Here is a 19,024-nt window from a genome sequence, read left to right on the forward strand (position 1 = left end):
CCAGGTCCCAGTGGCCTCCTGCATCCATGGGAGGAGGCTGAGAGATGCTGCAGTTGGATAAACTCTGGTGTTGAACCGGGCTCAGGGTCCTGAGTAAAGCCAGGAAGGTGTTTTGAACTAGTGACGAAAAACACAGTTCCCAGACTACTGAATCTTTTTGTGAAATCCAACAAATTTGTTGGCCTCAAAAGCAGTTTTCTGAAAATTGAAAACTTTCTTGATTATTCCTTACAATTCCCCCCCAAATCCCAAACACAACATTTCATTCTTCCAAAAGCAAATGCTTTTATTTTCTATCCCCAGACACACTGAAAATTACTGGTTTGAGATGGCATAAATTGCTTTTTACTCTCCTCGCTCCCTATTCGACCAGCAAATTAAAAAAAAAAAACAATTATTTGCCCAACTCGGTGGCTGGGCTCAGGCACCAGCCTGGCACAGTGTAGGACCAAGCCAAGTTACTACCGGGCCACCCAGCCATGAGGTTTATCCCCTGCAGCCCGTAGGGCTTGTGAAGTCCTGCAAGACCTTCTCAGAGAGGGGACTATACTCGCATGTTGGTGGCTCAGCTTGGAGGCCATGTAGGGATACTTTTTTCCTAGCTTTATATATTTCCTAAAAATAGATGGCCAGAGGATGAGTGGGTTAAAGCCATGCAAATTCAGACCGGCTTAAAGCCATGCTAATGAGACCCGGATTTCACAGGCACGGCTAAGCAGGTCTCCTGCTCTGAGCCTCTTCCAGGCTTGGCTGGAGGTGACGGCTCCAGCTGCTGGCATGGGGACAATCCCCTCTTCCCACCTGAGCTTTCCATACTGCCCTGCAGAACCTCAGAGGCGTGCGGGAGGGGAGGGTCCGCTCAACTCTGCCCAAAGGGGTCCCGCAGTGTCCTTGTGCCTGCCTGCAGGTCTGTGCAAACCGTGAGCGCAGTGTGGGAGCAAAGAGGGAAGCAAAGGGCACCTGTGCCCCCGTCCCTCCAGAGCAGGCCTGTGCTCTGTGCTTGGGTCTATCACGATGCCCTCCTGAGGCAAACCAAAGACACTGTGGCACCATCAAACCTCTTGAGAGAGAGGCTTTTGTTTAATAAAACATGAAAATTATTCATTGTGTGATATAATTTGATAGGAAATTCATGCTGCTCCTGTAATAATTATTATCATTATTGATTATTGCAGTGTGGCTGAGCAGCTGCAGCCAAGGGCCAGAGCCACACTGTGCATGTTATGCCAGGGGACAGTCCTCACCCTCACAGACACACTTCTTACACTTCTTAACCTCAACTGGACACAAACGCGGCATTGAAATTGCGGGTTTGTGCTGTGTGATCGTCAGAGCTGCCAGCAGACTTCATAACTGCACCAGGCAGCGCAGTCTGAGGAAGAGAAAATCAAGACATCATCTGAGCAGATGTGGTGCATGTGAAACAGTGAGCTGTGTTGCTGTCATTAAGCTTCAGTGTGAACGTCACCCACAGAGCCCTTTGCTCCTCTCCTTGGGCCACAGTTGTTTTCCAGCCCTAGAAGATGTCTGTTCCTCAGCACACACCGGGAAGGGCCTATTTGCTGCCGGGAGGGAGACAACTGGCAGGATTTGCTTGTTCCCTGGGTGGACACAGCGAGCAGCCACGTGGAGGGGCAGCACCGCGGGCACCGTGGGCATTACGCACAGCACAGCCGCCGCGCTCCAGCACTGGGGTTTCTCCTCCTCTGTTAAATGATTGCAGTTATCAAGCACTGACAAGTGGCATTAAAATTTATTAGCCAGCATAAAGTTTTATTTAAGGGATGGCTAGAGATTTAGTGGGCTCTGCGAGTCCTTACTTAGGCTGTCTGTGTCACCTTTAATCACTGCCTGCAGGGTGTGCAGGATGGGGGGGGGAGGGCCTGGGTACCCCAGCTCCTGCTCCCCATCCCGGGAGGTCCCCTCCACTGCCCCCCGCGGCACCTGCGCCCCAGCGGCCCCACGTCCCGCCGCTGCCGGCCTGGCCATGCAGACCCTGCCGGCAGCGTGCACCCGGCATTGGTGAGGGAGCTCCTCCGGCAACGCTTCCATTAATCAGTTTGGCAATCGTGAAATACACTACATGCGTACTGGAGTTTAAATCCTGGACTCACTAATGGTTTACTACCCACTAAATCCCCCTTCATGTTATTTAACTTTTAAACCCAAGGAATATTCCAAATCAAAGAGGCTCTGTGTCACGCTTAGTCCATCTCAAAGAGCCTGGAATTAACATCCCTTCATGGCTCGACAGTGCCTGCCGCACGGAGCCACTGCTTGCTCCTTATTAATATTTATGATGGGGAGCGAAAGTTGCATAAATCTTGGTTGATACTTAATTAAACCCCACTTCTTTTGATTTCTTCTCTTTCAGCTTCACTTAGTGCGGACTGTACAACCATTAGATGTTCATCCCGCAAAGAACAGCCTGGCACACGCAGTGGCACCCATGGGGCTAAACGGGATTTAGCATCTGTGGCCCCCCGCTCATCCCCCCTGGACGCCCCTGTGCCACCGGCTGGCTTTTGCCGCCCTGGCCTGGCCGGTGTGGCCACAGGTCGGAGGCTATAGAGGCCCCACGGGCCAACACCAGCCTCGGCTGGCCAAGCACAACTGAGCTCCAGCCCCTTTGCTTTGGTTTATCTGCGTCTCGTGTCTGATCTCGAGCGCGATTCATAAGAAAACAGTTAACACGCGGCTGACATATCTTTGATACGACGATCATACCGAGGAAGCAGCTTGACCCCCGAAGGCTCCCGCGAACGGCAGGATTGACACTTCACATTGACTTTGCTTCAGGCTTATCAACAAATCTCAGCCAATTTTATTAAAGAGCCGCATGTGGTGTGTGGGACGCGCCAGGCTCAGACAACTTCATCTAGCGGCAGCTCAGAAACCAGGCAAGGGCTTGGCTCATTTTCTTCTCGTTCATGTTTTCACTTTGCTGGCGAATTTAACTTTACAAAAGCTCCTTGTGGGTTTCAGTGAAGGCTGGAAAGCGGTAAAAGCCCATGGTGTTTCCTGGCCCTTTCAGGAAGAGAAGGGGGAGAGCAGGTAGGGGCTGGCTGGGGATAATAGGGCTGCAGCGAGCAAGTGCTGGCTGGCGAGACAGGTAAGCGCAGCCGCCGTGGTCCCCCCAGCAGTGCCCGGGCAGTAAATCACCGCGGAGGCAGCACGGAGGCAGCTGCTCCAGGCCGGACTGGCCGGAGCCAGACGCTTGGCAAACCCTGCCTGCCGGCGGCCGCAGGCCGGGGCACGAGCGGCACCGAGGGACTGGCAGCAGGCAGGGACCCCCCCACATTCCTGGGGGCCGCGGCCCCGCACCTCCGGGCTGCCGGACGAGGGGCTTTCGCCTCTGCAGAGCTGTGATGCCTGTCCTGAATTGCAACCCTGGGAAACGCCGAATTCTAAAATCCCACCCAAAACCCAGCCAAACCTGCTCGGACAGGCCATGTGGGCAGCGCTGACTTTTCTAAACTGGTTTACTTGGTTTAGGCTCTATTTTTTAGCTCAGTTTAATGTGTATGTTGTATTTTTAGTACCATAAGAGGGCTGGGGCAGGATCCCCCAGGATGAGAATCAGGGCAGCAAGCAGCCAGCAAGATCCTCTGCTCTGAGGCATCATTTGGTAATTATGTCTCTTTTTACTCATGCAAATTTTATCAATATTATTTATATATTCAAAGCCATTTATAAATAATATATACATTTATGCTAAGGTAATTGCCTCAACTAGATTATTTGTCCCAGTTTTTATTGTCTATCCAGATGCTGAATATTAAAAGTATGTTTTCTTGTACGCATTAGTAGTTCAGAGCTCGCTGTCTTGTCCCAGGAACAGCGCTTCTGCATCTGTGGGTTTGGAGGGAGGGGTAGAAGGTGGAGGGTTTTGGTGAGGGTAGGGCAGGGAGAGGGGAAGGACGATGGGGAGCAGGGAGGGGAGCTTGGGGCGGGCGGCCGTCCCAACACTCCGGTGCCGGACCTGCACGCAGCGATGCTGCTTTGCCCTGGTGCTGCAGCCGCCCCAAGCCCCCTCTGCAGGGCAGCAGCCCATGTGTGGGCTCCCACCAGGAGGGACAGGGCTTCGGGAGTGACTGGGGGAACTGGTCCCAGTATCGCTCACATCCCATCCCACCTCCCACCTCTTCACTTACCAAAACTTGACATCGCAATGAAAAAAGATTAGGAGCATTGACAGGCCTGCAAAGGTGACAGCTACAAAGAAATATGGAGCAATCACATTGTCAGAGTGCCTATTAGGAACCTAAAAAACCTCACCTCTCCTGCACAAGCAAAACTGATTTATTGCACAGTACAGTTCATGAACTCATCAGTGGTTTTGCATGGAGAAGAGATGGATTTTCTTTCAGATGTTTATGGTGTGAGTAGACTGTCCTGAAAGTTATTGTTTGATTTTATAAATCAGTAGTGCTTGCTAGGGTGAGCTAAGAACAGAGCTGGCTCTCCAGCTGAAACACAGCCAAAGCTCATCCCAAGGCCTGAGAAAGAGCTGTGCATTTCTAGGGTTATGTTTCTCGGGAATTCCCGGCACGGCCTCACTGAACAGAGGAGCACTCGCACATGGCTGGGCTGCATCTGCTGGCGGTGCCAGCAGCCTGGAGGAGACGAGGATCCTGTTTGCGTCTCCCAGAAAGCCAAACTGTGCAGCCGTTTCTGACCAGCTTCCAGATCATGGTGCAGTCTCCCCATGCGTCCGTGTGGCACGTGGCCGGCTGGCCTGCTCTCCCGGCTGGCACTGGCACAGCCGAGCAGTGGCTCTGGAGACCGCGACACTGCCTGGTGCTGGTTGCTGGGTGCTGGGTGCTGCGGCCAGAGCGGGATCCTGACCCCTCCCTGGGTGCCAGAAGGGATTTAGAGGTGCGGATGCAGGCTCGGCTTTCTGACAATCCTGTACTTGTGTTAAACATGTAAATGTTTCCTCTTCTGCACGGGATTACACCTCGGATGCCCTGGGAACAGCTGTGGTTTATGTAGATTTTAAAGGTGAACTTTCATGCTCAGTGAAATTTTAAAAGCAGCTGATTTACACATGAATCCATTTCTCGGCAAGTGTCTATGTAGCTGTTTCTCTTCCTTAATGGTTTGTGACTGAAGAGCTGGGCTGTAAACAAGTGGCTCCCATGCGTGGAGCAGCACTGCCTGCACGGCAGCCGAGACCACCCTGCGGGCAGAGCGGGCAGAGCCTGCAGGCAGAGAGGGCAGAGAGGGCAGAGAGGGCAGAGCAGGCATCAGGGCTGTGACCGGCTGCTGGACGTAGGGTGCAGCCACGCTGGGAGAGGGCCGGCGTCAGGGCGCTGACCGAGGTGGGGGCTGCTGGGCCAGCAGCACCGTCTCAACAGTGAAGAGTGTTTCTTCTTCATCCTCGGCGGTCCGTAAGGGGCTGCAGGAGCTGGGACATCCCGCTCTCCCACTGGCGGAGTGGACATCCTGGTATCCCGCCTGCATCGTCCTGGTGACTCGCCTACCTGCACAGCCCCTGGCATAAGGGATCCACAGACTGACGTTGCCATTTAATACTCTTTATAGCAAACAGTTCATAAACATTCATGTCTGCAGCCGAGCTGCTCTGCTCCTTCATGCACTCCTTCCAGGCGACATGCCTCCTGCCTGGTTTGGGGCACTGCGGGAGGTGACCTCAGGCACACGTCCCCTCACCAGGGACCACGGCCACTCGTCCTGCCTTGAGCCCCACAGCAAGCGAGTCCCAGCTTGCCAAAGTGTGGGCAGGAGCGTGCACCCACCTGCCCTGCCCAGAAACTGCTGCCTGCTCCTGCCCTGCTCCCGGGCCCTGGAGACCCGGCTCCGGCAGGGATGGCCGCCAGCACGTGGGGCTCCCGCGGAGCCCACGCCGGAGCTGCCATTGCGGATGAGCGGTGCCAGGTGAGCAGCGGCGGAGGCAGAGCCCCCGCGGGAGCACCCGAGGTGCTGGCAAGCATCGGCTGCCCCAGGCCCCGTGCCAGCATCCCGCTCGTGCAGTGCCGCCGGCTCACCCCATCCACCGGCCCCAGCGATCCCATTTAAACCCGAGCAGAGCACAGGGGTCCCCAAGCCCTCTCCAGCCCTGACCCTTTAAAGACGCTCTCTCTTTTTCCTTTAAAAACACAAACTTTAAATGGCTCTGAATAAAATAAAAGAGAATAACTGAACTGTGAAGGGTGATGATTGTATTTCTTTCACTTGTAAGAGAGACCTTTATAACTCTCTTGGGAGGAAAAAAACAATAATGGTCCTTCATGGATGAAGTGCTCTAAATATGGTGTATATTTTTTAAAATACCAGTTCTACAGTTATTGAAACAAATTATTGTTAAATGCATTTACAGCATAATAACTGTGCTAATTTGCTGATAAAAAGCATCCAGCGTTAAACCCCCCATACATTATTTTGTCATTAGCATTTGTTAGCTCCTCGTAGGTATTTTCAGACAGAAGGCTTTGTTCTGTATTTAGCACACGGGCCCGTGCTCCTCGCTCTCCCCTCCCGGTGGGAATTGCTTGTGCGCAGAACTGCAGCTTTTTTTTTAAAACTTCATGTTTAAAAACGGAAAATTTATTTCATTTCATTAATGGGCGAGGGAGGGATGGAAAGGAGGGAGGAGGGTGCGTGATTTAGTGAGCAGCGTGTCACGTGCCGTGTCAGCACCCGCACCAGCCGGACCCAGGGGCAAGCGTGGCCCCGAGGCAGCCCCGAGGGCGCAGGGCCATGCTGAGCCCCCCTGCCAGATTGGGGGTCCTGGCCAGCTCCCACCCGCCGAGGGCCACCAGGGCTGCCGTGGGTACCGCAGGCCCCTGCGGGCACCCTGCCAGCGGCGCCTGTGGAGTGGGTGACATGGCAAAGCCTGGACCCCCTGGGCATGGGGAAGGGGGGGCTTGGGCATGGCCATGCCCTGAGGACAGCTCCGGGGGGCAGGGGCAGGGCAGTCAGGGCAGGTGGGAAGCGGGTGGCACAGGGCTGCCTGTCCCAGAGCAGCCCGGCAGCAGCCCCCGCCCCTGGCAGCAGTGGGGGGGTCTGTGCCACGGCCCATCCCACGGTGGCATCCCCAGGGGGTGAGCGGGGCCAGGGCGGTGAGCAGGGGACGGGGCAGTGGTGCGGGATGGGGTCGTGGGCGCGAGATGGGGAGGTGCACAGGGGATGGAGCAGTGGGCGCAGCACGGGGCGGTGGGCACGGGGTGGTGCGGTGGGTGCAGGATGGGCTGCTGGGTGCAGCATGGGGCGGTGGTGCAGCACGGGGCGGTGGGCAGGGGATGGAGGTGCGGGCAGGGGATAGTGGTGCGGGCAGGGGATGGCGGTGTGGGCAGGGGATGGCGGTACAGGCAGGGGATGGCAATGCAGGCAGGGGATGGCGGTGCGGGCAGGGGATGGCGGCGCGGGCAGGGGATGGCGGCGCGGGCAGGGGATGGGGCGGTGGGATGGCGGTACAGGCAGGGGATGGCGGTGCGGGCAGGGGATGGCGGCGTGGGCAGGGGATGGCGGTGCGGGCAGGGGATGACGGCGCGGGCAGGGGATGGGGCGGTGGGATGGCGGTACAGGCAGGGGATGGCGGCGCGGGCAGGGGATGGCGGTGCGGGCAGGGGATGACGGCGCGGGCAGGGGATGGGGCGGTGGGATGGCGGTACAGGCAGGGGATGGCGGCGCGGGCAGGGGATGGCGGTGCGGGCAGGGGATGGCGGTGCGGGCAGGGGATGGCGGCGCGGGCAGGGGATGGGGCGGTGGGCACATCCCGGCCTGGGAGCGCCCGGCAGCCGCCGCCAGCGGTCGGGGGTTTCTAGAGCCACCGTTGCCATAGCAACCCTGCTCCGATCATATCATCGCCAGGAAAAAAGCAGCTTTATTATCAACACAGATCTTCCCAAATTAACCCTCGCACGCCCGCTTGGCTCCAGCCCAGTGCTCGCCCAGCCCAGTGCCGCCAGCCGGCCCGTGCCCTGCTCTGCTGGTGGAGGCTGGCAGCCCGGCTGGGCTGGGCTCCCTGGGGTCAGAGCGACGGGACTTCTGCATTGACGAAACACGCATTCGCCCACCGCCCCCGGAGAGCGGGAGCATCTCGAGGGTCCTTTCCAATCATAAGTGTTTATTGTTGCCCATGCAAGCATCGGAACTTTAAGTCATCCATTTAACCAGCATCACGAAAAGCGCCGGCGGTGTGAAGCGTGTGTTTCCCTGTGCAGCACGGTGCTGGGGGAGCCGTCGGGGTGACAGATGGACCGGGTGGAGGGAGGCACGGGGAGCCCACTTACCCCTCCTAGCTCCGTTTAAAACAGGAGATATATATTTCCCCCCTGAAATATTACTGCTAATTCTCTGTACGAACGTTCCCTGACCCTTCCTGTGGCCTCCAGATGCAGCCGTAACAGATAAATAATGATAATGAGCAGCGAGGGGGGAGTCAGAGGAGCAATGGCCGGCAGGGACCGTGGGAGGAACCTGATGGAGGCGTTTGGAAAGGGCCCGGAGCCGGTGCCCTCCGGGCACCCTGCTTCACGTCGCCTCGCGGGGACACCTTGCACCCGCTGCCCTGCCGCACACATGGCCCCGACCCTCCAGGATAACTGATGGGCTGTGGATTGACGACCTTAGACAAATCAATTAAGATAGCTACTGTATATTGATTAATACCCGTAGCTATAAAAATATAATTGATTACCTGAAGAAGAGCAGAGGTAATGTACAGAACAGACAGAAAACCTGTCTGAAGAGTGATCAATACTTACATTCAGGAAACTCACCCAGGAGTATAATTGGACAAAGCAGAATTTGGGCCAAACCAAGCACTGGGAAAATAATTTTGCTAACAACAAGCCATTAGGAAGCTCGCAGGACTGTCCACCATCTATCCCAGAGTGAGTTTACGGCCACGCTAGCTGCAGTAACATTTTTTATTTTCATTGCTTTTGATGAAGGATGCAAAACTTTGTTTTTCTGACCAGACCAAATGCTCCAGCTAGACTGAGCCTCCTCCCACTCAGGACAGCCCCAGGACTCCCCCCAGGGACACACCGATCCCAAGGATGTTTCCCAGCTGCTTCTGAGTCTGGGCAACATTTCACTTCCAACTCCCAGGGATGCTCTGACCTGGCCCTGCCCGGACCGAGCGATTTGTTCTTCGCTCCTCATCCATGTGGGAAGCGCACAACGAGACCAAGCCCACCGGTCTGCAGCGGAGCAGCTGCTCCACCACAGCTGGAGCCTGTGCACGGGTCCAGTGCTGCCTCACTGCCTGAGCAGTGGGGTCCGTGCACCGGGCCGGCTGTGGGGCACCCCCTGCACCGGCCCGAGCCCCCGCAGGGTAAGGCAGGTCCCACGGCCTCAGCGCTGGCCCGGCTGAGTGCCAGAGGCTGGGAGTGTCGCAGCAGCACTGGCAAACGTGCTAAATTCTCGCTCCTCGGGGAAAAGGCGAGCATCATTTGTGGGGTGTTTGTTGTCCACGCCGGGTGCTGGGCGTGCTTCTGCTGCACAGAGGGCAGGGCGATTAGCAAGACACGCAGCGAGATTACAAAATGCAATAAAATACTTAAAATCTGCCCTCCAGACTAAAGTAAATCAGACATGACTTTGACAAGGTGAAACCAAAGTGATGAAACCAATCCATTGTGCTTGGGGAATCGATCTCCCCGGCAGGGAGTAGAGAGGCCATCGATTCACAGCCTCAGCAGTCAGGAATGTCAAGCTGCCTGATCTAAATTTCTATATGCATCACTCCAGATTAAATGATGGAGGAGCACGCTGTGTGCAGGCATCCACCTGCCCGGCCTCGCCGATTGGCACCGGCACGAACCCGCCGGGTGCAGGAAACCTCGAGAGGTGACACGCAGGCGGTGGCGGTGCCTCCCGCGGCAGCGGTGAGCACCCGCTCGGCTCTTCTTGGACATCCACAGTGCAGACCCCAAACAGTCACGGCGAGCGGCATGGGCTGCTGGCGGGGGGATGCTGCGGCGGGGCCGGGTGGGTGCAGGGACCCCGACCGCCTGCGCCTGCCTGAGCACCGGGGAGGGCGCCTGCATTACAGTGTCACTGTGAAACCCAGTGTAGTAATTAAGACTTCATTCTTAAAAATTAAATATTTATCCGGAAACATGATCTCTAGCTGCGAGGAGCCTGGGCCTGCATCACCACGAGGGGGACTCGGGCAGAGCCATCCCTGGACCGGGACGGGGGTGCTGCCCCGTCACGTGTGACACTGCACTGGTGGGGCCAATGCCATCGACTGCTTTGTCACTGTCGGACCCAGCGAGGCCATTAGTTTTGTCAGTGTGAGAATAAAGAGCCGTCTCTGGGGAGAGATGGAAAAACTCGATCCGGCTCCCAGCAGCCCTGAGGGGGTTGTGTTTTACCATTTCTTTATGACTTACCAGCTGGAACACGAGCAGGCTTAGCCGTCGCGAGTGGCAGGAGCATTTTCTGCTTCCAGCTCCCACGGGGAGCCTGTGACAGAACATCAGGGACCGGCGCAAGAAGCCGAGAAGCTGGAGAACAGATTGAAGGAGGGAGGGAAGGTGGTGGCGTTCCATCGTGGCAAATCCGAAACACTTCTGGCACGTGCCTGGCCCGTCCCACCTCCTCCCTCCCACGGGGCAGGGGCTGCACCGTGCCCCCAGAGCGTGCTGGGACGGGCACTGCAGAAAAAGGAAGACTTATTGAGAAAGGCCCATCTGCTTGGCGGTGCCCTGTGGCGATATGGCTGTGCTCAGGGCAGTATAACCTGTCCAGGGTCCGGGCTCTTGAACTGGTCCTGGCCCATCCCAGTAAGGGATGGTAAACTGCTCTCAGTACCCGGTTGGGATGGCTGCTTTCATGTAATGGATGCAAATCTATATGCAAATAAATCCTGGTCTCTGGACTCATAAAAAACCCAGAACTCATCAGAATAAATATGGTTTGCCTCAGCTTTTTTTTCATCCACCAAAGGAGTAAATTGCTCTTTTTCAACAGTTATGTCTCATGATGTATTTAACCGTTTCAGTATAATAACTCAGCAGTAATAGAGATGATGAGCTAATGCACAACAGTAATTAAAAGTGGCTGTGACCTCTGTCCCTGCTGATAACAGAGCTGTAGTCATTGCCGGACCTCCTCCAAGTCATCAAACAAGCTTTTCTTTATTTCTGTCACTTTTGCTGCTTTAATAATACACAGGTATGATACATCTCTGAACACATCTGTATGTGAAGAGTTGCCCAGACCCAACCGGTCACCGTGCCCCAGGACGTGCTGCCCGGGTTCAGGGACAGTCTGCCAGCTTTCCCCAGGGCTGAGCGGGGTTTCGGGGTGCCGTGGGCATTGGGGGACCCCGGCCCTGCCCCTGGGCTCAGCCCCTCAGGGGGCTCTGCAGAAGTGGCTGGAGAGTCCAGTCTGAGCAAACACTCTTTTTGGGCCCTTTCCCAGTGAAAAGCCAGGGTGGGACGGGGCGGTCAGGAGCCCGCAGGCAGCCGCCTGAAAGGGGGCTGTAAAGCCGTTCAGGGAGTCTGCAGCTCTTGGAGGGGAAACCACATGTGATGGACAGAGAAAGCAGGCTGGTATCAGTCAAATAATCCCTCTCATTAGTCTTCTGTAAAGCAGGAGATAAGGCGGTGAAAGGGACAGCTGCTCCTTCGGCTGTGCGGTGGGTGGGGGTTTCCCGCAGCAGATTTGTCAGTGCCAGAGGACTTTCCCACGGGAGGGGTCCCCGCAGCAGGCGCGGGTACGGCTCCGCTGGCGGCAGCGCCCCGCCGCCCTGCCCACACAGTGGGGCGCTGCCCGGGACCCCCGACAAGCGGCGAGAGCCCGGGGCAGCGCCGGCGTCCCGCCACTCGCCCTTCTGCCCCGGGACGCCGGGCACCCAGGGTCCCCGGGGCCAGGGCGCCCTGCCCGCCCCAGGGAGAGGCTTGGGGCGCCCAGTGGGGGCTCGGGGTCCGGCCCCCACCGGCAGCGCTGGCCTTGGCTCCTGCTCCTGAGCACGTGACGCCCAGCGGCTCAACCACCCATGAGCCGGAGAGTCGCTCCCTGACCGGCAGACCCGTGCCAGCGCCCGGCACCATCCGGTGAGCCCCGCAGAGCCCACAGGCTGCCCCTGCCACCGCCGGGCAAGAGGGAACAGGAGTGAGAGGTTGCATTTTTTTAATGTAGGTATTTTATGTGTTGTTCCCCTTCTGGGATGCGTGAAGTCTTTCCTAAAAGCGCTTTTAAAGAGACACCATCAAGCAAGGTTGACGCTTAGAGACCAATACGTGCACTACCCAATGGCAATGCAGGCACATGGGCATGGCCTTGCAAGACGTGTGGCCGCTTTCAAAACAGCATTCTTGAAAATGTTCCCGGTTCATTTTCAACATCCCTTAGAAGTTGTGCACAGCAGTGTCTGCCAGCAGAGCACAAAGGGGAGTCATGAGTATGGCATGCAAACCCGAGCAAACAGCGTCCATACAGCTCTAGAAAAAAAGTAAGGATTGTATAGTTAAAGAGTTACCAGTTTGATAAAAGCTTCTAAATTATTTGCTTCTTTTTAACCTCACAAAATCCATTTGCAGTTATTTATAGCAATTCCAAGCAAAACATACGCTGACAAACACACCTGAAAAAAGGGAATAATCTTGGTACATGGTAATTGTTTATGCAAAATAAACTGTCACTGCCGATGTTTGGCATTCATATACATCTTTGTTGACAGTATTTTAGTAATGTTCCATTTTCTGTACGAATTATTATATTTGCAATTATGAGATACAAAATACCACCCAGCACCCACACCAACTTCAGCTTCCCACTTTCTCACATCACAAGATTTTTGTACTACATGAAAGCTAGTTTCAAAATTTCATGTTTGTAGTTACAGATTAAATAATATTAAACAGTATTACACTTGAAAGATTTGTTTCCAAGTAACAAATAGATTCCCCATATTATTCTTTACTGTAAGTAGTTGTTGTTATATCTTATTCATCTGGAAAATAATTTCAAACAGCCATGAAAATAGCGGATTTCTCTCTGTTAAAATGATAGTCAGAGCCTGGGCCGCTGACATATAGTAACATGATTCACTTGGACAGTTACTGACTGCACATCCAATTCATTTCTTCTCTAGAGCACCAAGTTATTATCTGGAATGCACAAGGTGTCTGGGGGTAACATATGATCAGCCAGGGACGCTTTTGACGGCTTGAAGAGCAATCAATAAAAATTGTCTCCAGCAGTTTTGTAGAGTATGGAAGTTGGTGGTGAAATGAAGTGATGGAGATTAACTAGTGGAAGTCAATGCCCTGGTGCTGTGAACCCTGTTTTTTAATTAAAGATCCAAAGCTGCTTTTCACTTGAATAGGGTTTCCCCCCCTCCCTGTACCAAATTCAGTGCTGAAGGATAACTTCCCTCCACTCTGCGTGTGCACGAGCGCGTGTGCACCATGTAATAGCTGCTGCCGCCTCCGTCTGCCCAGGGCGTCTGTGTCTCTGCAGCCTGACAGGGACATTTGCATTGGCTGGTGGCGGTGGCTTGGCTCAGCCCTGAGCAGCCCAATTCCCTGCTGCCGCTCGTTGGCGAGGGCCACGCTTTGCCATTGTGGACAGTCACAGTTGCTCACTCTTTGGAAATGCATTTTAAGGATAATCTTGACAGTCATATGGACCAAATTAATATTCTTGCTCCCAGCCCCATAACCCAGCTACACCCTTTACTGACAGACATTAGTTCACCCACAACAAAAAGGGCCTGGAAGCTACTAGTCTTATATGACGATCATTTAATTTCGGTCTCATATTTTTCAGTCTGCGTGTACTCTCACTGAGGTTAATGCAAGTTTTTCAGTTAACATCAATAGTGTGGGACTGGGCTCTGTTCTCCTTGCAAAGAATGACACTTGGTTTGTGAGTAAGCATGTTGTGCAAAGGCTGCTCGTTCTGTATTGCTTATCTGCACGGCAAGGGGGTGTTTGTATCACTGAAATAGGTTGTGGCAGTGTCAGCGGGGGCACCTGTCTGCTCCCAGTGAGCCAGGGACACCCCCAACCTGCCAGCCTTTGGGAAATCCATTTGCCATTTTAGCATTTCTTAGTAGAGTAGTTTTTAAAACACTCTGTTATTTCTTCCATTAAACACAGTACAAAGCTATATGGTTTTGATGGTGTCACAGTAACAAACTCTTAAGGACTTGTTTACAAAGAAATAGTTATTGTTTGCTAAACAGTTTTAATGCAAAACAGCAAAGCTCCCTGCTGGGGTTTAGAACAGGACTGCTATGGATGCAGGGTGGGCAGTCCCGAAGCAGCATGCTCTTTGCTTCTCATGTACCAATTACTTAAGCGCAGAAAAGGTTTTCGTAACAGCGCCACTGCCCAAATATCAGATGATTGCATGCTTTAAAGCAAATCTTTCCTTCTGTCTATTCAAGTGTCTTTCATATCAGTGCCATGTTTAATATTTGGATTTCTGTGTATCGCATCTTTCAACCTCGCCTGGTGAGGCTGTGCTTCTACAAACGGTATGTAGAATGTCAGCTGTGTAACGTAACATAATGTGCCATGTCGGCTATGTATGTAATGTAATGTAGAGCATGTCGGCTCCTGCAACAGATGCTACTTTAAACAATCCCTTCTCAGCAGGGTGAGGACTAGATCATCTCCAGGAGAAGCCCTGAGCTCCAGCCCCTGCGAGCCGTGCCTGGCCCGGCTCCTGCAGCAGGGACCAGCCCACACAGCCCGTTGGCTTCTGCAGCTACCCGTCTTGAGCAGAGCCGCAGGCTGGCTGGTGCCTGTTAGCCGATTTGAGGGCAAAATAAAGCAGGGGATGTGCTCCTGGTTCCCAGGGCCATGGGGGGTTGACACCCCCAGCCTGTGCTGCTGCCAGCTGTGCCCAGCGGGGCAGGCGGACCCGACCCTTCTGCCCACGCGGCTCTGCACGGGTCCTGGCACAGGTCTGCCCGGCGCTGGGCTGCCTGCTCCTGGTGTCAGCCCACCTGCCCACACGGTGCCACAGTGTATTATCTGGCATAACTGCTGGGGTTTTGGACCATTACAGAATCCAGTCCTTTGGGTCCAGCAAAGATGGTTACAGACACTGTATAATGTACATGGCAGAAGAGAAAAGGTGAATTAATGGTTTGAATGCAGCAGCTCATGGAGGCAAACCAGGCAGACGGGGTCCGCTCTTCTTGTGCCAAAACCCTAACGGGGATGAAAAAGTCATCAAGAAACTATGCTTAAGGAAATCTCTACCAGTTCCAATGACAAGTGAACGGGAGGCCGGGCTGCCCCTGAGGACCATGAAGCCTGTGGAACTATTCTTCACCACTACCCTGAGTAGCGTCCCTACGACTGCACGGACTGCCCGCTCTTCAGACACCTGCCCAGTGCCGGAGCACCCTCGGCTTTCGTCCAGACACATCGGGGGATGTTTTGCATTGGAGCATCCAAACATCCTCCTTACTGAGATGACAGATCACACAGCTGCGGTGACTTCTCTGCAGAACTGCTCAAAATCAGGGGCTCGCCCCTGGCAGGCAGCTCCTGAGCCCTGGCCTCCCCTCCCCAGCAGCCTGGGAGGAAAGGTGGAAAAGAAATAGTTTTTGAAAATGAAATTAAAAGAAAGAAATCGTTTCAGCCACGAGCCCAGCGTAAACATTCTCAGGGCCACTTACAACCCGCAGCAGCAGCCACACGGGCCAGATCCCGGCCGAAATTGCCCGGGCGCTGTAGCCAACAGCAGAAGCTGGAGCGGCGGCGGCGGCTGCTGGTTCTGCTGAAGGATTTACAGGCCCACGTGCCGGCAGCCAGCCCCGCGAGGGGCAGGGGGGTGGCGAGGGGCTGCGCAGCCCCTCGGTGTCCCAGCCCAGCCCTGCTGTGAGATGCCCGGCAGCAGCGGCTGTGCCACGCAGCATTAACCCCCCATTTCACGTGCTTACTGTAATCCACCAGTAAGGGCTGGCTGCACGGGCTTGAACTATACCGCTCGGTTTAATAAGAAATGTATAAAAATAATAAAAATGGAAACTCATGGATATTATTTGTCAAGTGTGTGCCTAGCAACTCCCTGTTATTTCACATATCGTTCTAGTGGGAACATAAGTAAAACACATTAGCAGTAATTTAAAGTTGCTATGTGCATTGATTATTTATACCCTTACATAAAACTCCAGCCTCTCTGTGCAGCACACCAGCCTTGATAAACTGTGTATGTTAAATCACAATCTCCGAATATGTGGACAGAATCTCCAGGCGAATATTGTAGGTTTTTTTAATATATATAGAGAGAGATAGATCCACTCTTTGGTAGTGACTTGTTTGGTTCAAGTGCATCTCTAAATCACACTATACATATAAATAATAAATAAGGGAGGCTCATATCCTTAATATTATTCTCATGTCTTATTAAACTAATATTTCAAAAAACTTTTATTTTTCCTTTAGTTGCAGGTCACCGCTAAAGTTAAAAAAAAAAATTACAATCCAGCTCTGATGCTTCACAGGAAGAATGCAAGAGTCCCTGGTAAAGCACAGGCATGAATGATTATTCTAATTGCCTGGAGATGCCTTCTGAGAGATGGAATAATTAAGCGGTGAGATGATTGAGACCTTTGGCACCTTTGTCTGTGTTCCCCCTCAGCCCCCCCCCCCCCCAGGCACGGAGAAGAAAAGGACCATTTTCTGAAAGCATGTTTTATTTTTCACTTCATCACTGTGAACATTTTATTTGATTTCTTGCCATGAAAATCTTTCAATGTATCTGGGCGATTTCTTATGGCCCTTTGTGCACAGCTTTCCTTCAGGAGAGGGAGAGCAGCGCTGCCGGTAAGGCTTACGGATCCGGGCAGAGCCGGGATGACTAACAGGCAGGCGAGCGGTCTGCTAATGCCTCTGGGAACGCCAGGCTGCCTGCACGGCTGCCGAGATGGTCTGTGCCTGCCCGTGCACGCGTGTGCACGCGTGTGCATCACGGCGTGTGCCCGGACTGCCCGCCCGCGCACGCGGGTCCCTGCACGCACGCAGGCGTGCGCCCTCGCTCCTGCTGCATGTGTTTTTCTGGGCCTGCTGCAAACCCGGCTGCGGCTCCCTCTGCGCGGGCACCCACCGCACGCTGCCCGTGCCCCGGCCTGCCCACGCCGGCCGGCTGCTCGCAGCGTGCAAATGCACGACAGCGTTCACCTGCCTTTGGGCGGCACACGGGCTCCGGCTTGCCTTTCTGCGCAGAACTGCAGATTATTGATTGCTGATCTGTGAAGCCCCACGCGATGTTTGCACAGCACCGTCGCCTTGGCAGTGACTAAGATGCTGTGGATAAGCTGACGGCATCACTGAGGAAACTGAAATGGCAAATCTCCAGGCCACGGTTGTCAAAGAGCCCCCAGAGCCGTGTGCGTGCAGCAGCACCGCGGCGGGGCTATCTCCGCGCCGGGGGAGTCGCTGGGAAGCGTGCGGCCAGTCGGGCAGTCAGGCACAGCGTGCCAGGAGCAGGAGCGAAAACACCTGCAGGACTCAGAAGGTGATTTCTTGGCTCTGCGAGGCAGCTGGGGAGGCAGCCGACGGCGCTCAGCTGCGGCCGAGTCGGCGGCAGCCATGGTGCTTGCTCGGGAGGTGATGCACGAGCGTGCCCGCAGGGATGGGCACGGCTCTGCCAGTCAAACTGGGAGTAAACATAATGCATCAAAATTTACTGGGAATTAACATCCCAAACATCTGCTGGAGCGGGGGGTAGTTTGGCAGGTGACTGTCACCGGGGCAGCTGGCGGCGGAGGAGCCTGGCATGGCTGTGGGTGAGTCGGGTCTGGGGCTCGGCAGGTCCTGTGCCGGTCGCGGTTGGGCCCTGCCGGGCGCAGCGCCCAGAAAGGCTTCATAGCCCCCGGCACCGACGGGGTGCTGGCTTCCATCTGTTTATGCCTCTATGGCAAGGCCAGGTTTGCAGGGAAAGGTAAAACGTGCAGTTAAGCCAAGGGAATACATTTAGAAAAAAAAGTCACAGCTTCGGGGTGTGCAGGCGATGCTGCAGAGCAGGAGCGGGACAGCTTGGTTCTCTCCCTGCAGGTGCCCGGCGATGCTTCGGCACGTCCCATCTCGCGGAGCCGCCGCTGATGGGGATGGGACAGGCACTGGGTGACACCTCGGGGTGTTTCTGTTCTGTTCCCGGGGGGCAGTGCTCTGCAGGCAGCGCTGCCGCAGCCCGATCATGCAGCGCCAGCTCCAGCACCAGCACCGGGGTCCGGGAGCCACAGCCGCACCGAGCCCGGCAGCTGAGCCCCGCTGGGGCAAGGGGCGAGGGTGGCTTCCACCGGTCAGCCGGCCAGCCGAGCTGCTGGGGGGTCCTGGCTGGGCCGCCTCTGTCAAGAAATGCCAGCTGGTCAGAAGCAAGATGTTTTGTAGGAATGTCTTGGCTTTGACAAAAATTTGTTGCGAAAGAAAAATTGGGGATGTGGGGGGAAGTTTTCCTGATAAGGTCAAAACATTCAGCCTCAACCTTTTCAGAGCAGAACATTTCAATTTTCCACTTCAGCCTGATATTTCATTTCAATTTTGTACTAAAAATGTAAATTAAATAAAAATTTGGAATTAAATGTTTAAATTTTCCTCAAGCAAGTAATTTCTGTTGACCTGAAATTAGGCTTTTCATACAATTTTGTTCCATGGAAGATTCTGGACTGGTCTCACCTCCTCCCGTTCAGGAACCAGCTCCTTTTCCAGCCCAGCTTTAACTGCTCTCTCGGATGACGAGGTCTGGCTTTCTGTTTTGCACTGGTTTATTGCCTGGTGAAAGGGTCTCCTATTTCCCATGGGGCTTGCTATTTTTACTGTAATGTAAGTAACAAAATTTATAATAATACATGATAATATTATCGAGGGACGTATGAGCCCCAGTTAGAATTGCACTTACATGACAGTAAAACAGGTAGGAGCTTCCAGAAGAGACGGATGAAAACCTGGATAGTGCTTCAGCCTCAGCTGTCTGCAGCTTGTCAGAGTGATGATACTGCAGTGCCGATAGTCATTTGCATAACCTTTTAAAACGAGGTTTGTTTACTACCGTCCCCCTGCTATAATTGCAGGGTATA

At 54.3% G+C, this 19,024-nt stretch overlaps 1 long non-coding RNA gene across 1 annotated transcript; it reads left to right on the top strand.

Moving 5' to 3' along the window:
* Window positions 1-17,018: 17,018 nt before the first annotated feature.
* LOC115335247 lies at window positions 17,019-18,529 on the top strand. The gene is made up of 2 exons (XR_003921400.1): window positions 17,019-17,463; window positions 18,003-18,529. It is a non-coding gene; the product is annotated as an uncharacterized LOC115335247 (long non-coding RNA).
* Window positions 18,530-19,024: the final 495 nt, after the last annotated feature.

Source organism: Aquila chrysaetos, chromosome 24 (assembly GCF_900496995.4).
Source record: "Aquila chrysaetos chrysaetos chromosome 24, bAquChr1.4, whole genome shotgun sequence".
NCBI lineage: Eukaryota > Metazoa > Chordata > Aves > Accipitriformes > Accipitridae > Aquila > Aquila chrysaetos.